The following is a 25421-nucleotide window of genomic DNA, read 5'->3' as shown; positions in this document are numbered from 1 at the left end:
ACCAGATTATGGTGGTGGTCACACAACTCTGTAAATATACTAAAACCATTGTACACTTTAAATAAACAAACTTTGGGGTGCCTGGGTGGCTCAGTTGGTTAAACATCTGCCTTCAGCTCAGGTCATGATCCCAGGGTCCTGGGATCAAGCCCTGTGTTGGGGGGGGGGGGTCCCTGCTCAGTGGGGAGTCTGCATCTCTCTCTCCCTCTGCCTCTCCCCACGCACCACCCCACTCTTGTGCCCTCTCAAATAAATAAATAATATCTTTTAAAAAATAAAATAAAATAAATGAGTAAACTTTATGGTATGTAAATTATATCTCCATACAACAACGTACTTATGTGATTCCCAGCTTATTCCAACCAAAGAGAGATTTTTCTTTCTTTTCGAACCGATTTGCAGAACCAAATTTTCAGAACCAAAGATTCCACTGTCATACTTGACTCATGTCCCCAAATATGAGAGAGAAGATCTAGAATGGCTGATAATTACTCCTGTCCCGTCGTGTTTGAGATTTACATGTGGCAAGCCTTAACGAATTGATAATTTCCTTTATTTCCATATTATAAGCAGTATGATTCAGATGTTGCAGAAATGCTTGTATATCAAAATAGGTTTTGCCATATCCATTTCACTCTGAGCAGCTCAGTAATATATTTTTAGATTTTTATCCTGCACTTGTAGATTTTTTTTGAGCAAGAGAGCTGTTCAAAGTATCTAATCCTCTAAATGGTTAATTGATTTATGTTTCTAAAAGATCGCTCTGGCCACCAAACAGAATATGGACAATGTGAGGGGGGTTGGATTAGAAGCAGGGAGACCATTTAAAAGAGTATTCAGGTTATATATTACTGTGTAAAAATCAACCCCACTCAGAGGCTTAAAACAGTGACAGTCGATTATATCTCACTGTCTGCAGTTGGGGCAGAGCTCAGTGGTCACAGCTCATCTCTGTCCCACATAGTATCAAATGCACAGGCCTAATTGGAGGATGGGAGATCTATTTTCAAGACAGCTCATTCATTTGCCTACCAAATTGGTATGGACTCTTGGCTGGGAGCCCAGGTGAGGCCGGGGACCAGGGACTTCTGTTCCTGTCCATGAGCTGCTGGGCTTCCCCACAGCATGGTGGTTGGCGCACAAGATCAAGTGTCCCGGGAAAGCAAGGTGGAAGGAAGGTCATGGTGTTCTTATGATCTAGGCTGGGAAGTCGTATAACATCATTTCCGTTGTCCTCTGTGGATCAAGACAGTCGGAGAAGTCCCCCCATATGCAAGAGGAGGAGAATGGTACTCCACCTCTTGATGGAAGAATGAGAGGATCCTAGAAGAGCATATGGGATGGGAGCTGCTGTTACGGCCATCTCTGGAAAATACAATCTGCCCAGAGGCTGTTGAAGTCGTCCATATGGCAGATGGTGGCAACGGGGACTCGGGAGTGGCTGCAGCGGGGATGGAGAGGAGTAAATATAATTAGCAGGTACGGAGGAGGGAAGATGGATAAGAGTAGCTAAAAGCTGGGGTGCGGGAGGTTCAGGAGAGTCAACAGCAGTTGGGAGACGTTCAAAGTGTGTGACCGCCAAAAATAACCTAGGAAGAGTGCAGAGAAAGAAGAAAAATGAACCAAGGGCTGAGCCCTGGGGTAGAAATCAAGCCAAAGAGGAGAGAGCAAGGTTAAACAACCATGGCAGGAAGCAGGACATTTGCTCTTGGGTGTGTTTTGTTGGGGGGGAGGGCATTAAGAGATGGTTTTTCTCTTTCAACCAGACAATCATCCTGGGGTTCTGATTCTAACCCCCGGGCAAGAAAATAAACCTTGTGGGGGGATGATAATGGTTCAGACTAGGTTTTGATAATGCTCAGGTTAAGAAGCAAGAAGGTTTCAGAGGCTAGAAGTACAGGGGGCAGGAGGCAGGGCAATGGGTTTGGCTTTCCCTCTAGAGATAATGAGGAGCCGGGAAGGTGTCAACCTTGGCAGAGACAGATTCAGAGTCACGGTCTAAGAGTTTTTAGTTCCAAATCCAACATTTCACAAAGGAGAGCCTCACCAGCCCTGTCCCCACCCCAGCTCAGTACTGGTCACTGGCAAAAGACACTGTTAATGAGCTGGAGACCAGCTTAGGGCGCTGGGGCCACATGGTTTCCACAGCCCAGCGCCACATCTGGCTGATGCCAGCAGAGGGCAGCAGAGAGCCAGAGCTGCAGGGTCCTAAGCAGGCTGGCCATCCGGCCCTAGAGCTGATGGGAGTCTGGACCGGGTGAAGCGCATTCTTCCCTTCCTCGGGTAAGGATTATACATCCATTTCACAGATGGTGATAACAATAATAATAATTATTATGCCAGCCACCATTTTTTGAGCCCCTTCCATCTCTGCACCCCTACCACCCAGGCACGGACCCAGCCAAAGGAAAAAGAACCAGATTTGAGGGGTCAGGCAGACTTGGCCTCACAACCCTGGCCCTTCCACCAACACCGCGTGACCTCAAACACATCATTTCTTCTCTGAGTCCTCCTTTCCTCATCTGTGAAATGGGGATAATATAACAAAAGGCTGAAGGGCTGTGAGAGAATTAAGTGGCTCTGTATGGAAGAGGCTCCTTCCATTTTAATCCCTTCTTCTGGCTTCCACAAACTGTTGTATTTAGACAAATGTTATGACTGTCACTTAACAGACATCCACTCTGTGCACACTCTGTGCCTGGACCTATCCTGGGTGCCTGGGGACACGGGGTGGGCACCCCAAATGGACGGAAACCAGGAAAGCACCTCTGTGTAAGGGTGGGTCCCCACCAAGTCTAGGGTCTGCTTATCTGGATTAAGAGGCAGGATTCCAAATTCCTGTTGCCTTGCTTGAAATTTTTCTTGTGCTGTTCGCTATGTGACCTTGGGCAGCTGACCCTGTTTTCTGAGCCTCAATTGCAACATCTGTAAAATGGGGACAGTTGCAGCACCTAGAGGATCCAAGTGACTTTTTTTGTTTTAGTTTTATTTATTTAAGTGATCTCTCCGTCTCACGTGAGGCTTGAATTCAAGCCGCGGAGATCAAGAGTCACATGCTCTTCTGATTGAGCCAGCCAGGTGCCCCCAGAGTGACATTTAAAAGTGACAAAAAAATAAAAAATAAAAGTGACAATGCACAAACAAGCGCACATAGTAAGCGCTTGGTAAATTTAAAATCAAAACAGGGCTAGCCTCCCTTAAAGTTATTTCTCCCCTGAGCAGTCTTTACCCTTCACCCAGGTCACCAACCGCCCTCCTCAGAGAGACCAAAGCAGGCTGCTCTCAGAGAGGAAGCAAAACGCCAGTATCTGAAGATTGGCTCTGTGGGGCCTTGGGCATCTAGCCTTTCTGTTCTTCAGTTTCTATCCAAAATATTGGGTCCACAGTCGTCCCTACCCGTGAGGGTTCTCGTGAGGTGAAATGAAGGTCATACCGAGAAAGTGCTTAGCACTCTGTCCCACTGAATGAGTCCACAGCATAGATTTGCGGCTTCTTCTTATTTCTAGGACTATGATGACCATGCCATCTTCCACGTCCACCCTGTCATCAGTTCCTACAGAGTCAACCTCCTAAAAACCTCTCAAAGCAGTCTTCACGCCCCACTTCCCAGGCCTGGCCCTGCCTATTATCCCACACCTCTACCCCGGGCTTGTTCAAACACGGATCACAGGGCCCCATCCCGGAGCTTGCCATTGGTGGGTCTGCAAGTCCCCAGGTGATGACGATGCTGTGGTCCAAGAGTCACACATTGCCACCCTCTGCTTCTATGCTCTTCCCAGCCTCTCTGACTCAGGGGCCTTCCGTCTAACCCTTCTCCCAGACTTTGGGGCAGGAGGTCACTCACTTTCTGAGTCAGAGGTCACAGGCTATCTGCCAGAGTCATTTTAGGGCCTAAAAACCCCACATTCCCACCCCCCCACCCCCACCCCGGTTCCTCTCCCAAGCCGCAAAAGCCAGTGCCTCCTCCCACCTCCCCCCCCCCCCCAAGAGCAGCATTGAGAGCTCTCCTCTACTCAGTCACTGCAGAAGGAGTCCCAAGCTGCTGAGTATGGAGGGAACTCCCCCTGGGCCCAGAGCCTGCCACCCTCATGCTGCATCCAGAATAATCCTTCATCCTCTTCTCACAGATGTTTCACTCACCCTACTCTCTGCTCTGAAATTCCCTCAAAAGCATTCACTAGTAATTTTTCCAAATCACAGTAATTACCTTATTACTTTGATATTAATAGACTTCAGTTGGCATCAAGGAGCCAGTTGGAACATGCCTGGACCCAGCGTGTGGGGAGGGATTCCTGGAGGCAGCCCGACATGAAGGCTGGCCTGGCTGCAGCTCCGTGGCTAACCCCTGCTAGTCTCTCAGCCCATCCACCTTCCCTCCCTCATGCCCCTGCCCAGGTCAGAGAATCCTAGAACCAGACTCCCGGGAAACAGTGGGGGTCAAATCATCCACTCTCCAGAGGCCTCGAGTCACCCAGCAAAATAGAGGCAGCACCCAGAAGGGTAGCCAGGGCCCCTGGCCCCCCAGGGCAGGCTTTCCCCCTTCCTCCCCTCTGCTATGCCCCCAAAACAGATCTGACTCGGAGACCCTCCAAACCCTAGCCTGCATGAGGGGAGTCAGAAATGACTCCTTGCCTCCCAATAATAACTAATACTGATTGACTGCGGTCCATAAGCTCTCCAGGTGAAAATTGACTTAATCCTGGCAGACAGCCTCTCCTCGACTGTCCTGCCCGCCACTCCCTTGCAGTGTATTCAATCAACTTCTACCTCCCTTAAAAAAAATTTTTTTTTTAATTGGGGGCATCTGGGTGGCTCAGTGGTTGAGCATCTGCCTTCGGCTCAGGTCACGATTCCAGGGTCCTGGAATGGAGAACCCCCCCCCCCCCCCCCGCTTTGCATCAGGCTCCTTGCTCAGCGGGGAGCCTGCTTCTCCCTCTCTCTCTGCCTCTCCCCTTGCTTGTGCTCTCTCTCTCTCTCTCTCTCTCTCTCAAACAAACAAATAACTTTTTTAAAAAATTGACTTAATCCTTACAGCTCCTATGTCATTTAACTGCTGTCATTTAACCCATTTTACAGATAAGGAAACAGAGTCCTGGTCAAGAAGAAGGTTACACATTGTGACTTGGAAAGTCCTCAGGGTGGATCCCCGGCCTGAACCAGTCAGCTACCGCTGCCCTAGGATCCTCCTCTCCTCGCTCTGAGGCTTTCTTGTCCTTAGCAGTGCCTGCACCCTCGCTCTGGGTCCCAGGGTAATAATGACATGTAGCCCGCATGTACTGGGGGCTAGCTCTGTACCAGATGCTTTCTAGGCATTATCTTACTTCTCCCTCAGGACTGTCTTCTGTGATAAAGATTTAATTAGCTCCATCTCAGATGAGGAATGAATGAGAGCTTAGGTGATCCCAAGAACTCCTCTTGGTAGCAGATCTGGAATTAATTCAGGTGGGCCTGACTCTCAAGTGTATTCTCCTAACCTCGACTCTTGGGCCAGCACCCTCCTCTCTAGGCTTCAGTTCCCCCATTATAATAATCGCAGGGCCCATTGATGAGGGCTCACTGAGTGCCAGGCACCCATTTGGCACAATCCCCACCTGGTCCACTGCACTTGATCTTATTAGTGCATTTGAATATGTGACCTGTCATAACCTCCAGGCAACACTGCCTTGGTCCTACCTGCCCACTCTCAGGTGGATAATGAGTGGGTTTCCAAGTCCAAGGCTCTCCAGGAACATTGCTTGGGAAACTGCCTCCGTAAATGGGGTGGGGGAAGGGACCTTCTAGGCAAAAAGGCTGCCCAGGGCAAGGCAGGCCGGGGCTGAGAGTGATTGGCAGTCAGACTAGGCCAGCCACGCCAGTCAGGGTGGGGGAGCAGTACAGAGGATCCTTTGTCAGGCCAGAAGCTGCAAGGCTGCCCCATCCCCACCATCTGGCTCCAGCTCCAGCGCAGTGATGCATGATGGGGAAACAGGGGTGGGGGTGCGGGGGGCTGCCCACCTGCTCTGCCTCCTGGGATAAGCCAACCCAAGACCTCCCAGGCCCATCTGGCCAACACATCCCCAAGCCCTAACCACCCCCGGGGACTCCTTTCGACAGGCTGAAATTGGCCGGGAGTGTGGCCAGCCTGTCGGGGTCACAGGTCACCGTTCATCTGCCAGAACAAGGGAAGGCGGGCGGGTGGGCAGGCAGCCGGTGTGGGCAAAGCCCTGGCAGTTCCTGCCGTCTGTTCTGGTGGCTGTGGAGGGAGATTTTCCTCTTCTGGGAGGCAGGGATGTGGGCCGGAAAGAACACAGGGCTCTAGGGAAATTGCACATGCACACATCTTGCTAGCTAGCAACTGCACGTCTGTGTGGGGACCCCAGAAAAGCTCTCACAAAGTGTCGTTGCAGCACTGGGTGTGATAGCAAAACACTGGCATTAACCTCAATGCCCATCCATAGGGGACTGGATAAACATACGAACCTAGACTACCGTCCTCAACCTTTCTCCACGCCCGGGCCTGAGAAAAGAGGACCCCGATGTTAACAAGACTCGACTATCTGATCCAGGAAATTCTTGCCTGGAAAAATAGGACTGGAAACCGATAAATAACGCCACTAATTGCCCCAGGAAATTCTTGCAGACCAATCTGTTTGGGGAAACGGTTTGCTCACCTTGGCAAATACCTCTCTTTGACAACAAACAAATGAAGTGTGGCCTATTTATACAGTGGAAAACTCCACAGCAGGTAAAGGGAATGAACTCAAAATGGATGGATCTTGAAAACATACGGTGAAGCGGAAAAAATCAAGTTGCAGAAAGATGTGGGGAAAATATGAGGACATATGTGACATTTTTAAAAACACAAGAATAATATTGTGTGTGATGATTCTAGTGCAATGGAAGCACACTTGTATCAACACAAGTATGGATGTAAAAACATGCGTGCAATGTATGGAAACCCTAAACCTAAAGCGTTTATGGAAACCACCAAACTCCCCGATGGGGGGGCAGGAAGAGCAGTGGGGTAGAGGAGGAGTAAACAAAGGCTTTCACCTGAAGCTATAATGCTTTATCGTTTTTGTTGAAAAGGAAAACAAAAAAGATTTGAAGTAACATGATTAAAACGGTAGTACAGTATTCAATTATTTAGGGAAATAGGTACCCAGATAATTTTTTTTTAATTTCCTAAAATTGGGTTTTTTTACTTTCCTTTGTTTTCGTTTGTTTGTTTTTAAAGATTTATTTCTTTATTTGACAAAGAGAGAGAGAGCACAAGCAGGGAGAGCAGCAGGCAGAGGGAGAAGCAGGCTCCCTGCTGAGCAAAGAGCCCAATGTGGGGCTGGATCCCAGGACCCTGGGATCATAACCTGAGCTGAAAGGTAGATGCTTAACTGACTGAGCCACCGAGGCATCCCTCTTTTTTCGTTTTTAAATAAGCTCTATGCCCAACATGGGGCTCAAACTCATGACCCCAAGATCAAGAGTAACCAACTGAGCCAGCAAGGCACCCCCAGGGAGCCTTCCTACTTTTAGTTCTTTTGAATATATACCCAAAAGTGAAATTGCTGGATCATATGGCAATTCTATAATTAGTTTTTCCAGGAATTGCCATACCATTTTCCATAGCAACATTCTCCATTCCTCTCTGCAGTGCTCAAGGGTTTCAGTTCCACACCCTCACCAATTCTTGTTAGTCTCCGTTTTTTGGGGTAATAGCCAACCTAATGGGTGTGTGAAGTGGGCTTTTTTTTAAAAAGTATTTATTTAGTTGAGGGACGCCTGGGTGGCTCAGTTGGTTAAGCGTCTGCCTTCAGCTCAGGTCATGATCCCAGAGTCCTGGCATTGAGTCCCACATCAGGCTCCTTGCTCAGTGAGGAGACTGCTTCTCTCTCTGCCTGTAGCTCTCCCTGCTTGTGCTCTCTCTGACAAATAAATACATAAAATCTTAAAAAAAAAAAAAAGATTTATTTATTTGAGAGAGAGCGCATGAGCGGGGGGTAGTGCAGAAGAAGAGAGAGCATCTCAAGCACGCTCCCCGCTGAGCGCAGGGCTAGATCCCACAACCCACGAGATCACAGACCTTAACTGAAACCAAGAGTCAGCCAGCGGCTCAACTGACTAACCAACCAGACTGAGCCACCCAGGCACCCCTGGGCTTTTTTTTTTTTTTTAATGCAAATACCTTAATGCAAATCCCCGTGTATGCCTTTCTGTGTTTAAAAAAAGAAAACATTCCCAGAGCTAAAGGAAAAAGGGCAGGTCAGAATCAAGTCCATGATCCAGGAGTTAGGTCTGTGCGGCATTGGACAAGTCCCTTCACCTCTCTGAGCCCCCAATTTTGCCACCCAAGGAAAGGGAGGAGTAACCCCATTCCCAGAATTAAGGTTCCTTAACAATTGTTCAGACATGTGTGCAAAGAAAAAAAATTGGTCAGAAGGTCAATTGATGGGGCATCTGGGTGGCTCAAGTCAGTTAAGCATCTGCCTTGGGCTCAGGTCATGATCGCAGGGTCCTAGGATCAAGCCTCACATTGGGCTCCCCACTCAGTGGAGAGCTTGCTTCTCCCTCTCCTTCTGCTGCTTCCCCTGCTTGTGCTCTCTCTCTGTCAAATAAATAAATAAAATCTTAGGGGAAAAAAAGGTCAATTGGTCAGCCTACAAAAAGTTGGGAAGCAGAAGCTGGGTGAAGAAAATGGGAGGCCCACGAAGCCTCTAGCAAGGATCAGGCATTTCCAAACTTTAAAGCCCTCCCATTATATAAAAAAAGGAAGTGGAGGCTCAGAGGGCAGGGGGACCTGCCCAAAGGCACACTAGGCAGAGATCCAGAGCTGAAACTCTAAGCCCTACAATTCACTGCCTTGCCTGTGACCTTATCCTGATCTCCACAGTTCAGTAGAGTCCGGCCCTGCAGATCAGAAAGTGTGAGCAACTCGATGATAAAGTAACTAATATTTAATGAGTAATTGCCATGTGCCAGGCACCACGCTACACTCGGGGTCCCCACACCCCAGTGGGTAGGTATACTTTTTGCTCACTGATTGGGAAATGGAGTCTTAGATAAGACAGGGGTTTTGCCCAAAGTCACAAAGCTATTAGCGCTGGCCAAATATTGGTGTTTGGTCTGTGTGGCTACAGCACCAGAACTCCCCATCTGCGTATGGAAGACACAGAACTCGAAACCAGAACACGCCAGGACTCCAGGCCAGTGCACATTCTTGGCCCCCTCTGCCTCCCAGGGAATAAAGGAATTCCTCACTTTGCTGCTGTCCTTCCTTGTGTCTCCTCTCCCTCCCAGCCGTGGGCACAGCCCACGTGACTTCCCATGGAACTTGGAGGCTGACCTGCCACAGGTCCCGGGGCACCGTGAGGGGGAGCCCGCAGGGTTGCGGTTTCCACAGCATCTCTGAAGTAGATCAGTGGCACCTTCTTCCCAGGCTGCAGGTGCTTCTGCAGCTGTGTGAGCCTCATCTTGGTCTCCTGGGACCTCAAAGCGTCCCCTCCAGGCCCACCCAGCCCCAAGCCAGGTAGGCCCTGGCTCACGTACAGGTACTGACACTTGCTTGCGGGTCCCTGCAAGAGCCAAGCCAGCCCACACATGTACACACACCAAGAGATGACCCTGGAGGGCGGTGGGGGCTTGGGTGAAACTGGTGAAGAGGATTAAGAGTACTGGTATCATATTGTGATGAGCACTGCGTCATGTATAGAATTGTTCAAACAGAGGCGCCTGGGTGCCTCAGTCGGTTAAGTGTCTGCTTAGGCTCAGGTTATGATCCCAGGGTGCTGGGATCGAGCCCCACATTGGGCTCCCTGCTCAGAGGGAGCCTGCCTCTCCCTCTCTCCCCTGCTTGTGCTCTCTCTCACTCTCTCTCTCTCAAATAAATAAAGTCTTAAAAAAAATGAATTGTTGAAATACTATATTGTATAGTTGAAAGTAATACAACACTGTATGTTAACTATACTGGATTTAATATTCAAAAAAAAAAAAAGGCTCAGTCCATAGAATGTGTGACTCATGATCTCAGGGTTATAAGTTCGAGCCCACGTTGTGTGTAGATATTACTTAGAAACAAATATTTTTTTTAAGATTTTATTTATTTTTATTCGAGAGAGAGGGAGCATGAGGAAGGCGGGGAGGGGCAGAAGGACAAACAGACTCCCTGCTAAGCCGGGAGCTCGAAGCTGGGCTCCATCCCAGGACCCTGAGATCATGACCTGGGCCAAAGTCAGGTGCTTAACCGACTGAGCCACCCAGGCACCCCTTAAAAATAAAATCTAAAAAAAAAAAAAGAAAGAAAAAAAAAAGAGGTGGCCCTGCGTCATTCTCACCTCCAGATTCCCAGCACTTGCCCCTGTGCCCCATCCTTTTATTACCACCTCCTTCCAGTAAGGAGTTCAGACTTCAGGCCTCCATAGAGGGGAAGAGAAACCAGTTTAGGTTTTAGAACAGGGCCTCAGGCTACAAACCATTCTTTAAAGGCAGGGGAGGGGCACCTGGCGGACTCAGTTGATGGAGCGTGCAACTCTTGATCTCAGGGTGGTGAGTTCAAGCCCCACACTGGGTGTGGAGCCTACTTAAAAATAAATAAATAAATAAGTCTTTTTAAAAATGAAAATAAATAAATAAAGGCCTAGGAAAGAGGCCTGGGCTGGAGTAATTATGAATAATAATAATTATTATAGTTAAACTAATTACCGTACCGAGAGAGCAGCAAGAGTAATTGCTGACCTTGAGAGCTTATCAGTATGCTAAATGCACATTTTCTCATTTATTTATTTATTTTTAAAGATTTTATTTACTTGAGAGAGAGAGAGAGATTGAGAGAGAGAGAGAAAGAGCATGAGCAGAGGGAAAGGCAGAGGGAAAGGGAGAGGCAGACTCCCCACTGAGCAGGGAGCCGGAAGCGGGGCTCAATCCCAGAACCCAGGGATCATGACCTGAGCCGAAGGAAGCCGCTTAACTGACTGAGACACCCACGCGCCCACATTTTCTCGTTTAATCACTGAATTCTCTTAAGACTGCTGTGAGGTAAGACTGCTTTCTTTACATTTTAAAAAAGGGAAGACCAGGCTCAGAGAGGTTAAGAAACTTGCTCAAGGTCACACAGCTTCCAGGTGGTAGAACCTAAAGAGTGAAGAGACCTGGTAACCTAGACCTTACCCTGCCTGATGCTTCCTGAAGGACTCTGGGAAAGTTAAACCCCTTCAGGGCCTCAGTTTGCACAGATGCAGAGGGGAGGAAGAGACAGAGGATAGAATAGGAGCCCAGAAGCATGGAGCTGAGACTACGAAGGCCAGGACACGCGCTGTCTTTCCGCAGTGTCAGTTTTATTCAATCATAAAGCAAGGTCAACATAACTGTAAAGCAGGTTCAGGATTCCAAAGTCAATGACATCCCATTCAACTTGGCTCCATACCCATCACACAAAACAAAGTACAATACAAAGTCACGCAACAAACAAGATACCACAAAGGTAAGAAGTTAACAAACCCAACCTGAAGCCAGGCTGTGAGCTTGAGATGGGGCTCTGGTCCCGGCTCGGCTCTCGGTGCTTACTGCTCATTCCGTTCCGGCAGTGGAGGCTCTCTGTTATGCTCAGAGCTCAGTCGGGTCTTGGGCAAAGACCGTTCTAACAGGGTCCGACGTGGAAGAGTCAGTGTCTGGAGAATGTGACAGTTTGCTGCAGAAATCCTCCCTCTTCAGAGGAATTTGATCAGTGTTTAGGGCTCCCAGACCTCTTCTGGTTCTACTGATGATCACTTCTTGGTTCTTCCAGACTCTCTTGGCTTTGCTAGTTATCAGTTCTGAGGGCTGCCAGCATGTTCTGGTTCTGGTGATATCTATCCTCAGCTCATGCCCTTGGCTGCCTTCCTGATTCATTACGTCACTCCTTGGCATGGGTGACTGCTTGACGTGAGTGACTCCATCTTGCTGTCTATAAGAAGCACAATTTGGTATGCAGTGAAAAAAGTTTCCTAAGGACTGTAAGTAAAATCCAATTAAGCCTAGGAGAAGGGAATTCTTAGTCCCATTTCACAGATGAGGACTTGATGGCACAGAGAGGTTAAGTAACTTACCCAGTGCCACACAGCTTGCGGACACAGATTTGCATCCAGATCTATTAGCCCTCACTTTGTGACTGTTACCCCAGAGGTCACTCAGCAAGTTCCTGATCCAAAACCAAAGGCTCTGAGTGCGCTGTGAGGTTTGGACTTTTTCCTCTCTAGATCTGCACGATCCAATCCAACAGCCACCAGCCACATGTAGTTATTTATAATGACACTTAACAATTCAGTTCCCCTGTCACATTAATCACCTCTCAAGTGCTCAATAGCCACATGTGGCCAATGCCTGCTGTACCAGACAAGCAGATAATAGACGTCTCCATTGTCTCAGAGACTCCTGTTGGAGAGCGCTCGTGGAGATGGCGAGATGGCGGCAAGGAAAGACGCTGAAGGGTGGGAGCAGCAGGAATAGGAGCGGGGCAGGTGTTTGGGCTGGAACCACCTTTCATTAGGACTCAGGGGAGGAAGGGGTGGGTACCTGCGGAGTTAAAGTAAACAGGTTATGGAACCCAGATGGCAGGTGGGGGCTGAGAGGTGGAGGTGGTGAGGGAGCAGGGAGGTGTGCCTGAGAGTTCAGCCTCCTGCTTCTGACAGATCTAGAATCCTTCCTTGCCACTTGCTTTGGGCAACTTCCCTGAGCTTCAGTTCCTGCAACCAGAAAGTGGAAAGAATAAAAGTACCAGCTGCACAAGGCTCGTTGTGAGTTTTAAAGGGATATCGGGGATAAAGAGAGCCTCTCCTACCATCTGTGATAAGGGACCAGTTTACTGTTTTGTTTTGTTTTTTCCTTTTCTTTTCAGTTTACTGTTTCTAAACTACTACGGACAGATACTTTTTGTACAATACCTGGAAAATGAAGTGTTGGAAAAATAGTCACGCGCCTGGATGTCCTGGCAATGTCAAACTGTCATAAAAGTTTCTCAACACTCTTCATGTCTTACATATTTTGTGCTGACGGTTTTGGAACAAACACTATCCAGGAACCACACTTTCAGTAGCAATGATTATAGATCATTTGGTTTCATCGCTGACACAGTCCGTGGCATTGCTATTATTGCTATTGTTAATAATGCTATTGATGGAGCAATGAATAATAAATGTGGGGGGTGGGAGAAGCAGTCTTGGGCAATACCATATTATAATATTCGTAAGGGCAAGAAGTAGGACTGAGGCCCATATACAGTCCCTCCAGCGTCCTCTCATTCAATGCAGTAGGCAGAGAGCTACATAGGCCATAGGCCTGATTGGAAGCAGACCTGGCACTGGGGCCTGACTAGCCCAGATGTGCCTCTATGCATATTATTATTGTTATTTTTTAAAGATTTATTCACCTATTTGATGGGGCGCCTGGGTAGCTCAGTCAGTTAATCAGCTGCCTTCGGCTTGGGTCATGATCTCAGGGTCCTGGGATTGAGCCCCATATGGGGCTCCCTATTTAGTGGGGAGTCTGCTTCTCCCTCTCCCTCTGTAGCTCCCCCAGTTTGTGCTCTCTTGCTCGCTGTCAGATAAATAAATAAAATCTTTAAAAAAAAAAAAAAGATTTATTCACCTATTTGAAAGAGAAAGGGAGAGCGAGAGCAAGCAAGTGGGGGTGGGGGGAGAGGGAGACAAGCAGACTCCCCGCTGAGCAGGGAGCCTGATGCTGGACTCAATCCTAGGACCCTGGGATCATGATGGACGCCAAAGGCAGATGCTCAACTGCCACCCAGGCACCCCTAGGTATATTATTTTCCCCAGCTTCTCTTCTGCTGAAACTCTGGTGTCATGGCTCAAAGGAAGAGAAACAGATCCTTCTGCAACAGTTTGTCTTACCAACTGAACGGCTGGGTAGAGGGCAGGTTCCAGCTCCCAACCTCTCTACCCTCCTGCCACAGGCCCATCCTACGTGCTATTTGCAATTTCCTCCTGGGCATTATTCCTGCCTTCACCTAGTTAACACCCACTGATGACTGAGATTTTTGCTCCCCACCTGCTTTCACATGTAGGTTTCCTGATTGATTGCTTGCTTGCTTTTTAAGTAAGCCCTGCACCCAATGTGGGGCTTGAACTCACAACCCTGGGCCCATGAGTCACACGCTCTACAGACTGAGCCAGCCAGGCACCCCAGGGAGGTTTTCTGATTGATTAGAATTTCATGGCTTCAGAGTTTTATTAGTTAGAATTTCACAACCAGAGAATTCTATTGATTAGAATTTTATGGCACCAGAGAAGTATTGATTAGCGTTCCATAAACCCCAGAATTCTATTACTTAGAATTTCATGACTGGAGAATGCTATTGATTCGAGTTTCATGGCGTCTTAGCATTCATCAATGCATGCTTCCCCCAGACACCCACACAGATCCTCAGCTCTCTGCTCAAACTGTTACCTTCTCGGTTGTTTTAAAGATTTATTTATTTATTTGTCAGAGAGAGAGAGAGCAAGAGAGAGCACAAGCAGGGGAAGCGGCAGGCAGAGGGAGAAGCAGGCTCCCCTCTGAGCAAGAAGCCCGATGTGGGACTCATCCCAAGACACTGGGATCATGACCCGAGCCGAAGGCAGGCACTTAACCAACTGAGCCACACAGGTGTCCCCAAACTGTTACCGTCTCAGGAGGGTTTCTCTTACTTCCCTATTTCAAAGGGTCTGTCTGCCACCTGCTCCAGCTTTATTTTTTCTCCATGGTGGTGGTCATCGCTTAACATACTCAATACATTATGAACTGCCTCCTGTACCAGGTGGTGAGAAGCTCCCCCAGGGCAGCGATATATATATATATATATATATATATATATATATATATATATATATATATATATATATATATATGTATTTTTTTTTGGTCTTGTTCACTGCTGTATCCCCAAGGTCTAGAACAGTGCCTGGCACACAGTACATGTTCAATATTTGCTCAATGTTTACAAATGAATCAATTACATAATGAATAAACTGCTGTAAATACTACATAAAGGTACCATGCAATCATTTTTAAAAGAGTGACTGCCAACTTATCCACCTACCTTCTGTGCCTGACTCAATGCTTCAACTCATGATGGAGAGGGGAGTGCCTCTCTCTAGCTGTGCCCCTTGCCCTACGTCAGGGGTCTCGTCTGAGTTAAGATCTAGGCTCCGAGGAGAGGAAAAGGAATTGAAATGGGTAGGCGAGTCCAAAAGGGGGATACCTACAATTGGTAGTCTCCGTAGTCTCCCCAAAAGGGGGTACCTACAATTGGTAGTCTCCGTAGTCTCCCCAAAAGGGGATACCTACAATTGGTAGTCTCCGTAGTCTCCCCAAAAGGGGATACCTACAATTTGGAACCCTACTGTTTTTCAGACCTTGAATGTTACCATTACCTTTTTCAGGAATTTCTCCCTGATGGCCAGATTAACTTGGCTCTCATGTCAAATGCTCTCCAACTTCCATACACCCTGTTCACAGCACGCTGTACTACTTGTATTTAGAGATGTGCTGGGTGACTGTTGATATCTGTAGATAAGGACCACATCTGTTTTGTCCCTTATGCCTAGACCAGTGCCTAGCACATAGCAAGTGCTCCAGACCTGTTTGTGGAATGAATGCATGATCTGCTAGGGTCCTTAGTAGCCAAGGGTCAGGGAATGTCAGGAAGAGGACCGTCAGGGGACTGTGAGCTTGAATACCCAGCCTCCCTCTGGAGCCAGGGGTAGGGTAGGAGTGGGCAAACCTTTCCTATAAATGGACAGATAGTAAAACCTAGGCTACCCGCTGCTGTAGCAATTAGACATAAACAATATGTAAATGATAAAGCCAGCTGCTTTCAAAAAAACCTTTACTTACAGACCTCAAACTTGGCTTAAGGTTAGTAAACACTTCAGAAACGGTACAGAACAGTGGGGCAGGCGAGGGCTATAATTTGCAAAACTCCAAAATAAAACTTTAAGTAGAAAGTTAAGGGTGGGGGTGTCTGGGTGGCTCAGTCGTTAAGAGTCTGCCTTCCGCTCAGGTCATGATCCCAGGGTCCTGGCATCGAGCCCCGCATTGGGCTTCTTGCTCAGCGGGAAGCCTGCTTCTCCCTCTCCCACTCCCCCTGCTTGTGTTCCCTTTCTCGCTGTCTCACTCTCTGTCAAATAAATAAATAAAAATCTTTAAGAAAGAAAGAAAGAAAGAAAGAGAAAGAAAGAAAGAAAGGGAGACTACGGTGAAGAAGGGACGTTTTGTAAGTCTTCCATGTTGGGCAAGTCTCTTAACCACTCTGAGCCTTAGGCTCCTCCTTTGGAAAAGGGAGAGCATAAAAGTCCTTTGTTCCCTAGGTGGTCCTGAGGATTAACAGAGATAACACCTTCCTTTCCAGACAGGTGGGCTGAGCCACTGGGTTACTAATGTTAATCATAATCATTATTACCATCACCAGGGGGACTGTGGGAGGAGCAAGTGCAAGGACTTTTGCAAAGCCCCCGGCAAAAAGTCTGTCACTATGGAGACCTCCGTAGAAGCTCCTAACTTCCTGTTTTCCACCCCCACCCTCACCCCCACCCCTCACTCCACCCTAGGTCATTCAAGATAGAACTCCCCAGCATCCTGCACTGGCCCCCCAGGTCTCCTGCTCCCCAGGTCTTGCCCAAGACAGGAGAAGGTGCCCATGGCAGCTGGCCAGGGTAGGGGAGAGGACCGGGTGTGGAGGGAGGAGGGTTCTGACCAGGTCCCCCGCCCATTGTCTGAGCCCGCCAGCCCGCCAGCCCGCCAGCCAGCTGATGTCCTGGGTCTCCGACACCAGCTGGCTGGCCCCACCCCCACCCCCATTCCCCCCAATTCCCCCTCCTCCCAGCTCCCTCCTTGTCACTCAGCCTCCGCACCCACCCGCAGCCTAGAAAGATGCAGGGTGTGACCAGAGGATCTGAGCTTTGTCCCCCAAATTGTAGACTGATTTGCATTCCTTTAGCAATTTGCACACTCCATTCATTTGTAGAGAGCTAGAAGTTGCAAAGCCTGCAGGGGTCTTTGGGCTTATTTGATCTGAGTCAGGTTTTGAAAATGTGATTTTGGGTGTTCCCTTTCAGCCTTCAGCACTTCCTTATTCTGGAACACTGACCAGATGATTTTGCCACTCTGACCCTCAGTTTCCTCATCTGTAAAATGGGGACAATAACCTACCTTTCCTACAGAGTAGCAGCGGGGAGTAAATAAGAGAACGTACGCAATGAACCTGGCACAGAATGTGCATCACAGATGTTAGCTTGCTATTACTTAAACATATTATCATCCTAACGTCCTCCAGAGCCAACTGTTAAACCTGTGCTGTCTAATAAGGCAATCACTAGCCACAAGTGGCTACTTAAATTTAAATTAAATTAAATCGGAACTTGAGATCCTCCGTCACACCAGCCATACTTTAAGTGCTCTACAGCCGTGTGTCCTGGTGGCGCGGAGCAGCAAAGAAAGTTGGGTGAAACCGGGCTGATGCAAACCCTCTCATTCCCCAGAGCTTTTCCCCTTTTCCCAAAGAGGGCTCTCCCTATTGCAGTCTTTCTCCCCGCCCCTTCAAGGTAATGACCTTGGTGAGTGGGTGTTCTTTTGTTCTCTGCACCTGGGCAGGAGGGTGGAGAACAGGTGTGGAGCTGTGCCCTAGAGCACCGAGGGGGTGGGCGCAATCATCCGCGTTGTAAAGCAAACAGCTGCACCCAATTCTGCCCTAGCCACCAGCAGGAGCCTCCTTGGGCCCGGATGCGGATGAGGGAGGGGAGACACTGGGAGTTTCGGGCCCAGGACCCACCGCCTCCCATAGGCGGTTTAAGGTCACACAACAAGTCTGAGCCTGGGATGAGCAGTTTCCAGCACAGCTGACACCTGGGGAAGGTGCACCAGATGGGAGGCCCAGAGCGGAGGGGAGAGGATTAGCAACCTCTTAGTGCCAAGGCTCAGCTGCACCAGAGGCTGAAAGGCGTAAATAGGTTACATTCAGGCTATTTCGAACGTTATGCATCCGCTGTGGTCCCACCTCACTAATGGAGTTTAACAACCACAGCAAGACATGTATACCTGCATGTGACTGTCCACCCACATCCCAAAGTTAACATCCTGGAGCCAGAACCCTTGCTTTTGCCTCCACGATGTGTCTGTTCATCCCGCTGCTGTCTCCACCTCTGGGGATGGCTGCCCCATCCTTCCAGGGGTCTGGCCCAAATCTCAGAATACCCTTACCCTTTTCTTTCCCGTACCCTGCAAAGGAGCCATCAGCAAATCCAATCGGCTTCACCTTCAAAATACATCTTGAGGGGCACCTGGCTGGGTCAGTTGGTGGAGCGTGCAACTCTTGATCTCTTGATCCCAGGGGTGTGAATTTGAGCCCCATGTTAGGTGTAGAGATTACTTAAAAAAATTTGGGGGGGGTTGACGCCTGGGTGGCTCAGTCAGTTAAGCGTCTGCCTTTGGCTCAGGTCATGATCTCGGGGTCCAGGGACCAAGCCCCACGTCGGGCTCCTTGCTCAGCGGAGGGTGGGGGGGCTTGCTTCTCCCTCTCCCTCTGCCCCTCCCCCTGCTTGTGCTCATTCTCTCTCTCAAATAAATAAATAAAATCTTTTTAAAAATTTGTTTTAGTCTTAAAATCAATCAATCTTGAATCCAACCCCACTGTCACCTTGGTCCCGCTGTCACCTTGGTCTAAGCCACCGTTGTCTCCTTCTCGGATTGCTGTGGCAGCTTCCCACCATTGCCTCCTCCAGTATACTCTTCACCCTGGAGGCATAAAGACCATGTTACTCTTCTGCTCCAAACTGTTTAATGGCTCTGAAATTCACTCAGAACAAAGTCAATTTCCTTACTGCAGCCTACTGGGCCCCATTTATCTAGCCCTTGACCCCTTGTCCAGCCACATACTGGTGTCCTTTCTGTGCCATGCACACACCTGCCTCAGGGCCTTTGCTCCTGCTACCCTCCACCAGGAGCCACTCTTAACTCACACAGCTTCTAGCAACTTTTTTTTCCCTTCTTACCTTAAGGTCTTAAGAATGGAAAATACCCTTTTCAGAGAAGGCTTTCTTTTCCACGTTATATAAAACAGAACTCCCTGGGCCTTATTTCTCCTCAGGACACCTATCATAGTATTTACTTGCTCGCTGTCAGTCCATTGTGTGGGTCCCCTCACAAGAATGGTGGTTCCATGGGGCAGGAATTTTGGCTATCTTGTTCAGTCCTATATTCCCAGGACTCTGCACGTAGTAGGTGCTCAGTAAAGGAAGGAAGCACAAGCCGTGTGCTAGGAACCACACTTAGCACCTAATAGGGTTATCTCATCGAATCCCCAGGGCCCCTAAGGCAGGCACTGTTATTATCTGACTTTGCAGATGGGGAAATGAGGCTCAGAAGCACTGACTGGCCCCAAATTAGTAACAGACTTAAAGTGTGTCTCTTGTACCACTCCCCCACATACAATCAGAATTGACAGTCAGGGAGCTGAAGGAGACTGAATTCTGAGTGCCTCAGGGCGTTCAGTTGCATAAGCATGACGTCTGAGACCCTCTCCTCTATGAGTGGGCAACTCTCAACAGATGAGCTTCTCACACGTTCTCAGAGGAGACTCTAAATCTCTGGATTTCTCTTCACTTCCAGTGTGGCTTGTGGCCAATTGTTTAAAGGGGGAAAAAAAAAAAAAGCAAATCAGAGCCCTCTGGGGAGTACTTGAAACCTTTCATATGCGTTCCCTTGCCTCAGGCTGTGACCTCCCTTCCCCTTCCCAGGTCTCCAAGTGGCAGCCCAGCCTCCCCGCCCAGCAGAAAGAGGAGTGCGGCTGAGGGTCTGAAGAGCTCTGTGCGAGGGACAGGTGGAGAAGACAGGAGAGGGCTGGGGGAGGTGTAAGAGATAGGTCTGGGCCAGGCAATATAGGACATTGAGGAGTCTGGGCAGTATTTTTCTTTTGGTTTTGGTTTTGATTTTTGTTGGAGGAAAAACGTATAGAGCACAAATCTTAACTGTGAATTTTCTCAAGCTAAATACACCTCCGAGAAGGTGAGCTCCCAGATCAATAATCAGAATTATCACCAGCCCCCGGCGTGCCAGCCGAGTCACTACCCTTCCTCCATCCTCAGGGTCACCACTGCCCCGATTTCCGACAGCACAGATTAGTATTACTTATTTTTTTTTTTAAAGATTGTATTTATTTATTCGACAGAGACAGAGACAGCCAACGAGAGAGGGAACACAAGCAGGGGGAGTGGGAGAGGAAGAAGCAGGCTCATAGCGGATGAACCTGATGTGGGGCTCATCCCATAACGCCGGGATCACACCCTGAGCCCAAGGCAGACACTTAACGACTGAGCCACCCAGGCGTCCCTAGTATTACTTATTTTTGAAATTTTATATGTAAGTGGAATCATACGGTATGTACTGTTTTGTGTCTGGCTTCTTTAACTCAACACTAAGTGAGATTCAGTTCTGTTGTCTGTATAGCAATAGTTCATTCACTGCCATTGCTATGCAGTATTCCACCGTGTGAAGGTGTCACAACTTATCCTCCTGTTGACAAACACTTGGGAACTTTCGCGTTTGGGCTCTGGTAAACAGTGCTCCTGTAACTGGGTACATGTCTTCTCACGCACACATGGAAGCATTCCTGTCCAGCATCTACCTACGAGTGAAAATGCTGCATGACAGGGCACTCCCCCAGCATGTGCTCCCTCTCTGGCTGTCTCTCTCTGTCAAATAAATAAATAAAATCTTTAAAAAAAAAGATTCTATTTATTTGACAGAGAGAGAGAGCACAGTGGGGTGAGGGGCAGAGGGAGAGGCAGAAGCAGGCTTCCCACCGAGCAGGGAGGACCCTGGGATCATGACCTGAGCCAAAGGCAGCCGCTTAACAACTGAACCACCCAGGCGCCCCTCATGTGCGGTATTTCTGTGTGGCTGGAGAGGAAGGCAGGACAGGCAGAAGGTGAGGGTAAGTGAGACCAGAGTGGGTACAGCCTCGAATAGCGTGATGCATTTGAATAGTCCCTGTCAGGCTGTGAGGAGCCAGTCAGGATTTAAAGGAGGCTGGAGAATGGGCAGGGAAACTAAATCCGAGGTGAGCTGTGGTCACATCCTCCGGCTGCAGAGGACGGTTGAGGAAGGAAGAACCTCGGACGCAGGAAAACCAACGAGGAGAAGTCTGCAGCAAGCAGTGCACATGTCTGCAAGTGTGACATATTCGCAATAAAATGTCTAAAGGGAGACCAAAAAAGTGCGGTGATGAGAACCTCAGCCTGGGCAGCGGAAGTGAGTATGAGGAGAAAGACACGGATTCTGTGAAGTCAAAGGGGTGAAGAACGGTATGGAAGTTGAGAGAAGCAAGCCTCTGTATCCTTGCCTGCAGGACAAGAGATGCACTGCTTTGGGGTGGCAGCCACTTCTCCTCTCGGGCACTTCTGAACCTCATGAATTTACTTACCTCTCAGGGAGCAATACTGGCCATTAGCGGTAGATCACATTTTCATCTACAAATCTGGGAATGTTCTACAATAAGTTTTTAAAAAGATTTTACTTATTTATTTGAGAGAGAAAGTGAGCAAGAGAGAGAGAGCACGACCAGCCCCGGAGGGAAAGGGAGAAGCTGACAACCCACGGAGCAGGGAGCCCGAGGCAGGGCTCGATCCCGGCACCCTGGGATCATGACCTGAGCCCAAGGCAGCCGCTTAACCGACTGAGGCACCTGGGCGCCCCTCTACGATCGTTTTAATAGCCATTGTCAGGGTGTTGTGAGATGAGCCTGCTTGACCACTACTGATGGAAATAGGATTGGGTAAAACTGTAAATGTTGCTACTATTTGACCCAATGATCCCATTTTGAAAAACCTGTTATTTATTTTTTTTAAGATTTTATTTATTTATTTGACAGAGATAGAGACAGCCAGCGAGAAAGGGAACACAAGCAGGGGGAGTGGGAGAGGAAGAAGCAGGCTCATAGCGGAGGAGCCCGATGTGGGGCTCGATCCCATAACGCCGGTATCACGCCCTGAGCCGAAGGCAGACGCTTAACCGCTGTGCCACCCAGGCGCCCCTGAAAAACCTGTTATTAGAACCTGAAAATAGGAAAGACTGATGCACAGTGGTGTTCAGTAAGGCCTTATTTATGATGAAAATAAATAAATAAATAAATAAATAAATAAATAAATAAATAAAAAGCAGCAGCCCTAATGATTATACAAATCAGATTCTATCAAAAGCAGACTATTATGTGACCATCCACTAAAGTGATGTGACATTGATGGATAATTTTTAGTGACAAGGAGAAACACTGTGTATATAAAAGCAAAAAAAGGCAGGATGTAGAAATGCATCAAGAGCACGATCTCAATTATGTACAAATACTAATGAATAGAAAGAAATCGAGGCTATCTGGTAAACTGGTGAGAGCATTTATTCCTCAGTATTAAGAACTAAGAGCGATTTACATTTTCTTTTAAAAATTTGTAAAAATATTTTATTTATTTAAGTGAGAGAGAGAAAGCACAAGACGGGGAAGGGTCAGAGGAAGAAGCAGACTCCCCGGTGAGCCAGGAGCCTGATGCTGGACTTGATTCCGGGACTCCATCCCGGGATCCCGGGATCATGACCTGAGCCAAAGGCCAGCGCTTAATCCACTGAGCCACCCAGGTACCCTTTTTAAAATTTTTAAAAGATTTTATTTAGGGCGCCTGGGTGGCACAGTTGGTTAAGCGTCTGCCTTGGGCTCAGGTTATAATCCCAGGGTCCTGGGATCGAGTCCTGCATTGGGCTCCCTGCTCATCCGGGAGCCTGCTTCTCCCTCTCCTCCTGGCTTGTTCTCTCTCTGTCGCTCTCTCTGTTGCTATCTCTGTCTCTCTTAAATAAATAAATAAAATCTTTTTTAAAAATTTTTATTTATTTTTTAAAAAAGATTTTTATTTATTTATTTGACAGAGAGAGAGGCAGCAAGAGAAGGAACACAAGCAGGGGGAGTGGGAGAGGGAGAAGCAGGCTTCCCGCTGAGCAGGGAGCCCAATGCGGGGCTTGATCACAGAAAGCTGGGATCATGACCTGAGCCAAAGGCAGATGCTCAACGACTGAGCCATCTAGGCGCCCCTAAATAAATAAAATCTTTAAAAATTTTATTTATTTGAGAGAGAGAGAGAAGGTGTGAGAGAGAGCAAGAGCCAGGGGGAGGAGCAGAGAGAGAGGGAGAAGCTTGGGGACCATCCCAGGACCCAGGACCTGAGCCGAACGCAGATGCTTAACTGACTGAGGCACCCAGGCGCCCCTGATTTTCATTTTCTTCCTCATCTTGTTGTATAGCACACAAGCTCCTCACCATGAGAACCCTCCCATTCCTCTCGTGATCATAAATAATGCTGAATTTTAATATAACTCAGCTTGGTCATCTTTCCTCCTGGGGGCTCTAGGACTCTTCAGCCTTCTACAGAGAAAATGTCTTGCTTACTAGAAAAGCCCCAGCCATGCCAAATAGTTCTCCAGTGCACAGACAGGCTTTCTAAAGTGCCATGGACATTTCAGGCTCCTGTTTATCCAACAAGGATCATATACCTTTAAATCGGCTCCCCTCACTGCCTGTCATCTGGCTAGGCCTTGTGTTTATTATACATTAGCAGAAGGGGCTTGGCCAGTGCAGATGGCAGGCAGCATGCACTTCTCCCTGCCACCCATCTTTATCCTCTTAGTCACTAGTTAAAGAAAAACAATCACTTGGTTTGGACATGAAGCAGCCAGGGCCACGAGCAATTTCCTCAAGTCTATCACATCTATAATTCCTTTAAAAGGTTGCAAGGGGCACCTGGTGTCTCAGTCTGTTGGGCATCTGCCTTCAGCTCAGGTCATGATCCCAGGGTCCTGGGATGGAGAACCCCACTTTGCATCAGGCTCCTTGCTCAACGGGGAGCCTGCTTCTCCCTCTCCCTCTGCCTGCTGCACCCCCTCCTTGTTCTCTCCTCCCTCTGTCAAATAAATAAATAAATAAAAATTTTAAAAAAATAATAAAAGGTTGTGAGAGAATGTCAGAATTCTTTTTTATTTTTATTTTTTTAGAGATTTTATTTATTTATTAATTTGAGAAGGAGAGAGAGGGAGCACGTGTGCAGGAGCAGGGGGAGGGGCAGCGGGAGTAAGGAGCCTGATACAGGACTTGATGCCAGGACCCCGGGATCATGACCTGAGCTGAATGCAGACACTTAACCGACTGAGCCACCCAGGTACCCTCTTTTTTATTTTTTAATTTTAGTTAGTTTTTTTTTTTTTTTTAAGATTTTATTCATTTATTTGACAGAGATAGAGACAGCCAGCGAGAGAGGGAACACAAGCAGGGGGAATGGGAGAGGAAGAAGCAGGCTCCCAGTGGTGCAGGGAGCCTGATGTGGGGCTCAATTCCAGGACCCTGGGATCACGCCCTGAGCCGAAGGCAGACGCTTAACAACTGAGCCACCCAGGTGCCCCTGTTTTTGTTTTTTTAAACTAATCTCTATACCTAATGGGGGGCTCAAAGTCACAACCCCGAGATCAAGACTCATATGCTCTACCAACTGAGCCGGCCAAGGTGCCCCAAGAATGCCAGAATTCAATTTTGTCATCTGAGACTAAGCTTATGACTCAGGCAAATTTTTTGGTAAGTCTCTTAACCTCTCTGAGCGTCTGCTCCTTTGGCTGGAAAATGGAGCTGCTGGAAAGGTGAAATCAAATTCAGTTTATAAGGCACCAGGCCTGACTCTGCCCCTTAGGTGTTAGTGTCCCTGAGCCTCTAGGCCTTAGGAAACCAGTCAACCACAGGCTGAGCTCCTTGGAGCTGATTGTTTCCAGAGGGCCTCTCTTCCCCACCTTCAACACACACACACACACACACACACACACACACACACACACACACACACACCATTTCTTAAGCAAGAAAGGTGAAGAAACAGAAAAGGTAGTAAACCTGTGGAGACTAATTTATTTTCTCTACATCTGAAACCAAACAGAACTTGAGAAAGTTACAGGTTTAAAGCCAGGGCTGTCCAGGTCTTCGGGAAGAGAGTTTTATTTTCAAAAACAGTGGAATGTGGTATATCCAAACCATGGACTACTCCCAGGGAATAAAAATAAAGGCAGGTAAACTATTGATGGACACAACAACACAGATGAATTTCAAAATCATTATGCCAGATGAAAGAAGCCAGATAAGAGAGTACATGCTGGTGCACTTGGGCTCAGTCAGTTAAGTGTCTGCCTTCAGCTCAGGTCATGATCCCAAGGTCCTTGGATGGAGCCCCACATCAGACTTCCCGCTCAGCGGGGTTCCTGCTTCTTCTTCTCCCTCTGCCATTCCACCCCCCCCCCCCGCCCCCAACTTGTGCTCTCTGGCTCTCTTTGTCAAATAAATAAATAAGATCTTAGGGGGAAAAAAAAAAGAAGAACGCCTGCTGTATGAGTCCATTTACATACAA

The 25421-nt window shown here is 48.1% G+C and overlaps 1 long non-coding RNA gene across 1 annotated transcript in view; it reads right to left on the bottom strand.

Moving 5' to 3' along the window:
* Positions 1-531: 531 nt before the first annotated feature.
* Positions 532-25421, bottom strand: part of LOC148108043 (uncharacterized) — a 34051-nt gene continuing 9161 nt past the window's right edge. Inside the window, exons 2-4 of the long non-coding RNA XR_015720924.1 lie at positions 18638-18735; positions 11475-11914; positions 532-1441 (exon numbers count right to left, since the gene is read on the bottom strand). This is a non-coding gene — a long non-coding RNA (uncharacterized LOC148108043). The remainder of the gene's footprint in view (positions 1442-11474; positions 11915-18637; positions 18736-25421) is intronic.

Source organism: Ursus americanus, chromosome 22 (assembly GCF_024610735.1).
Source record: "Ursus americanus isolate L20-20 chromosome 22, mUrsAme1.1.p, whole genome shotgun sequence".
NCBI classification, from domain to species: domain Eukaryota; kingdom Metazoa; phylum Chordata; class Mammalia; order Carnivora; family Ursidae; genus Ursus; species Ursus americanus.
The sequence above is the reverse complement of the archived record's forward strand: the minus strand, read 5'-3'. Positions and strand labels throughout refer to the sequence as shown.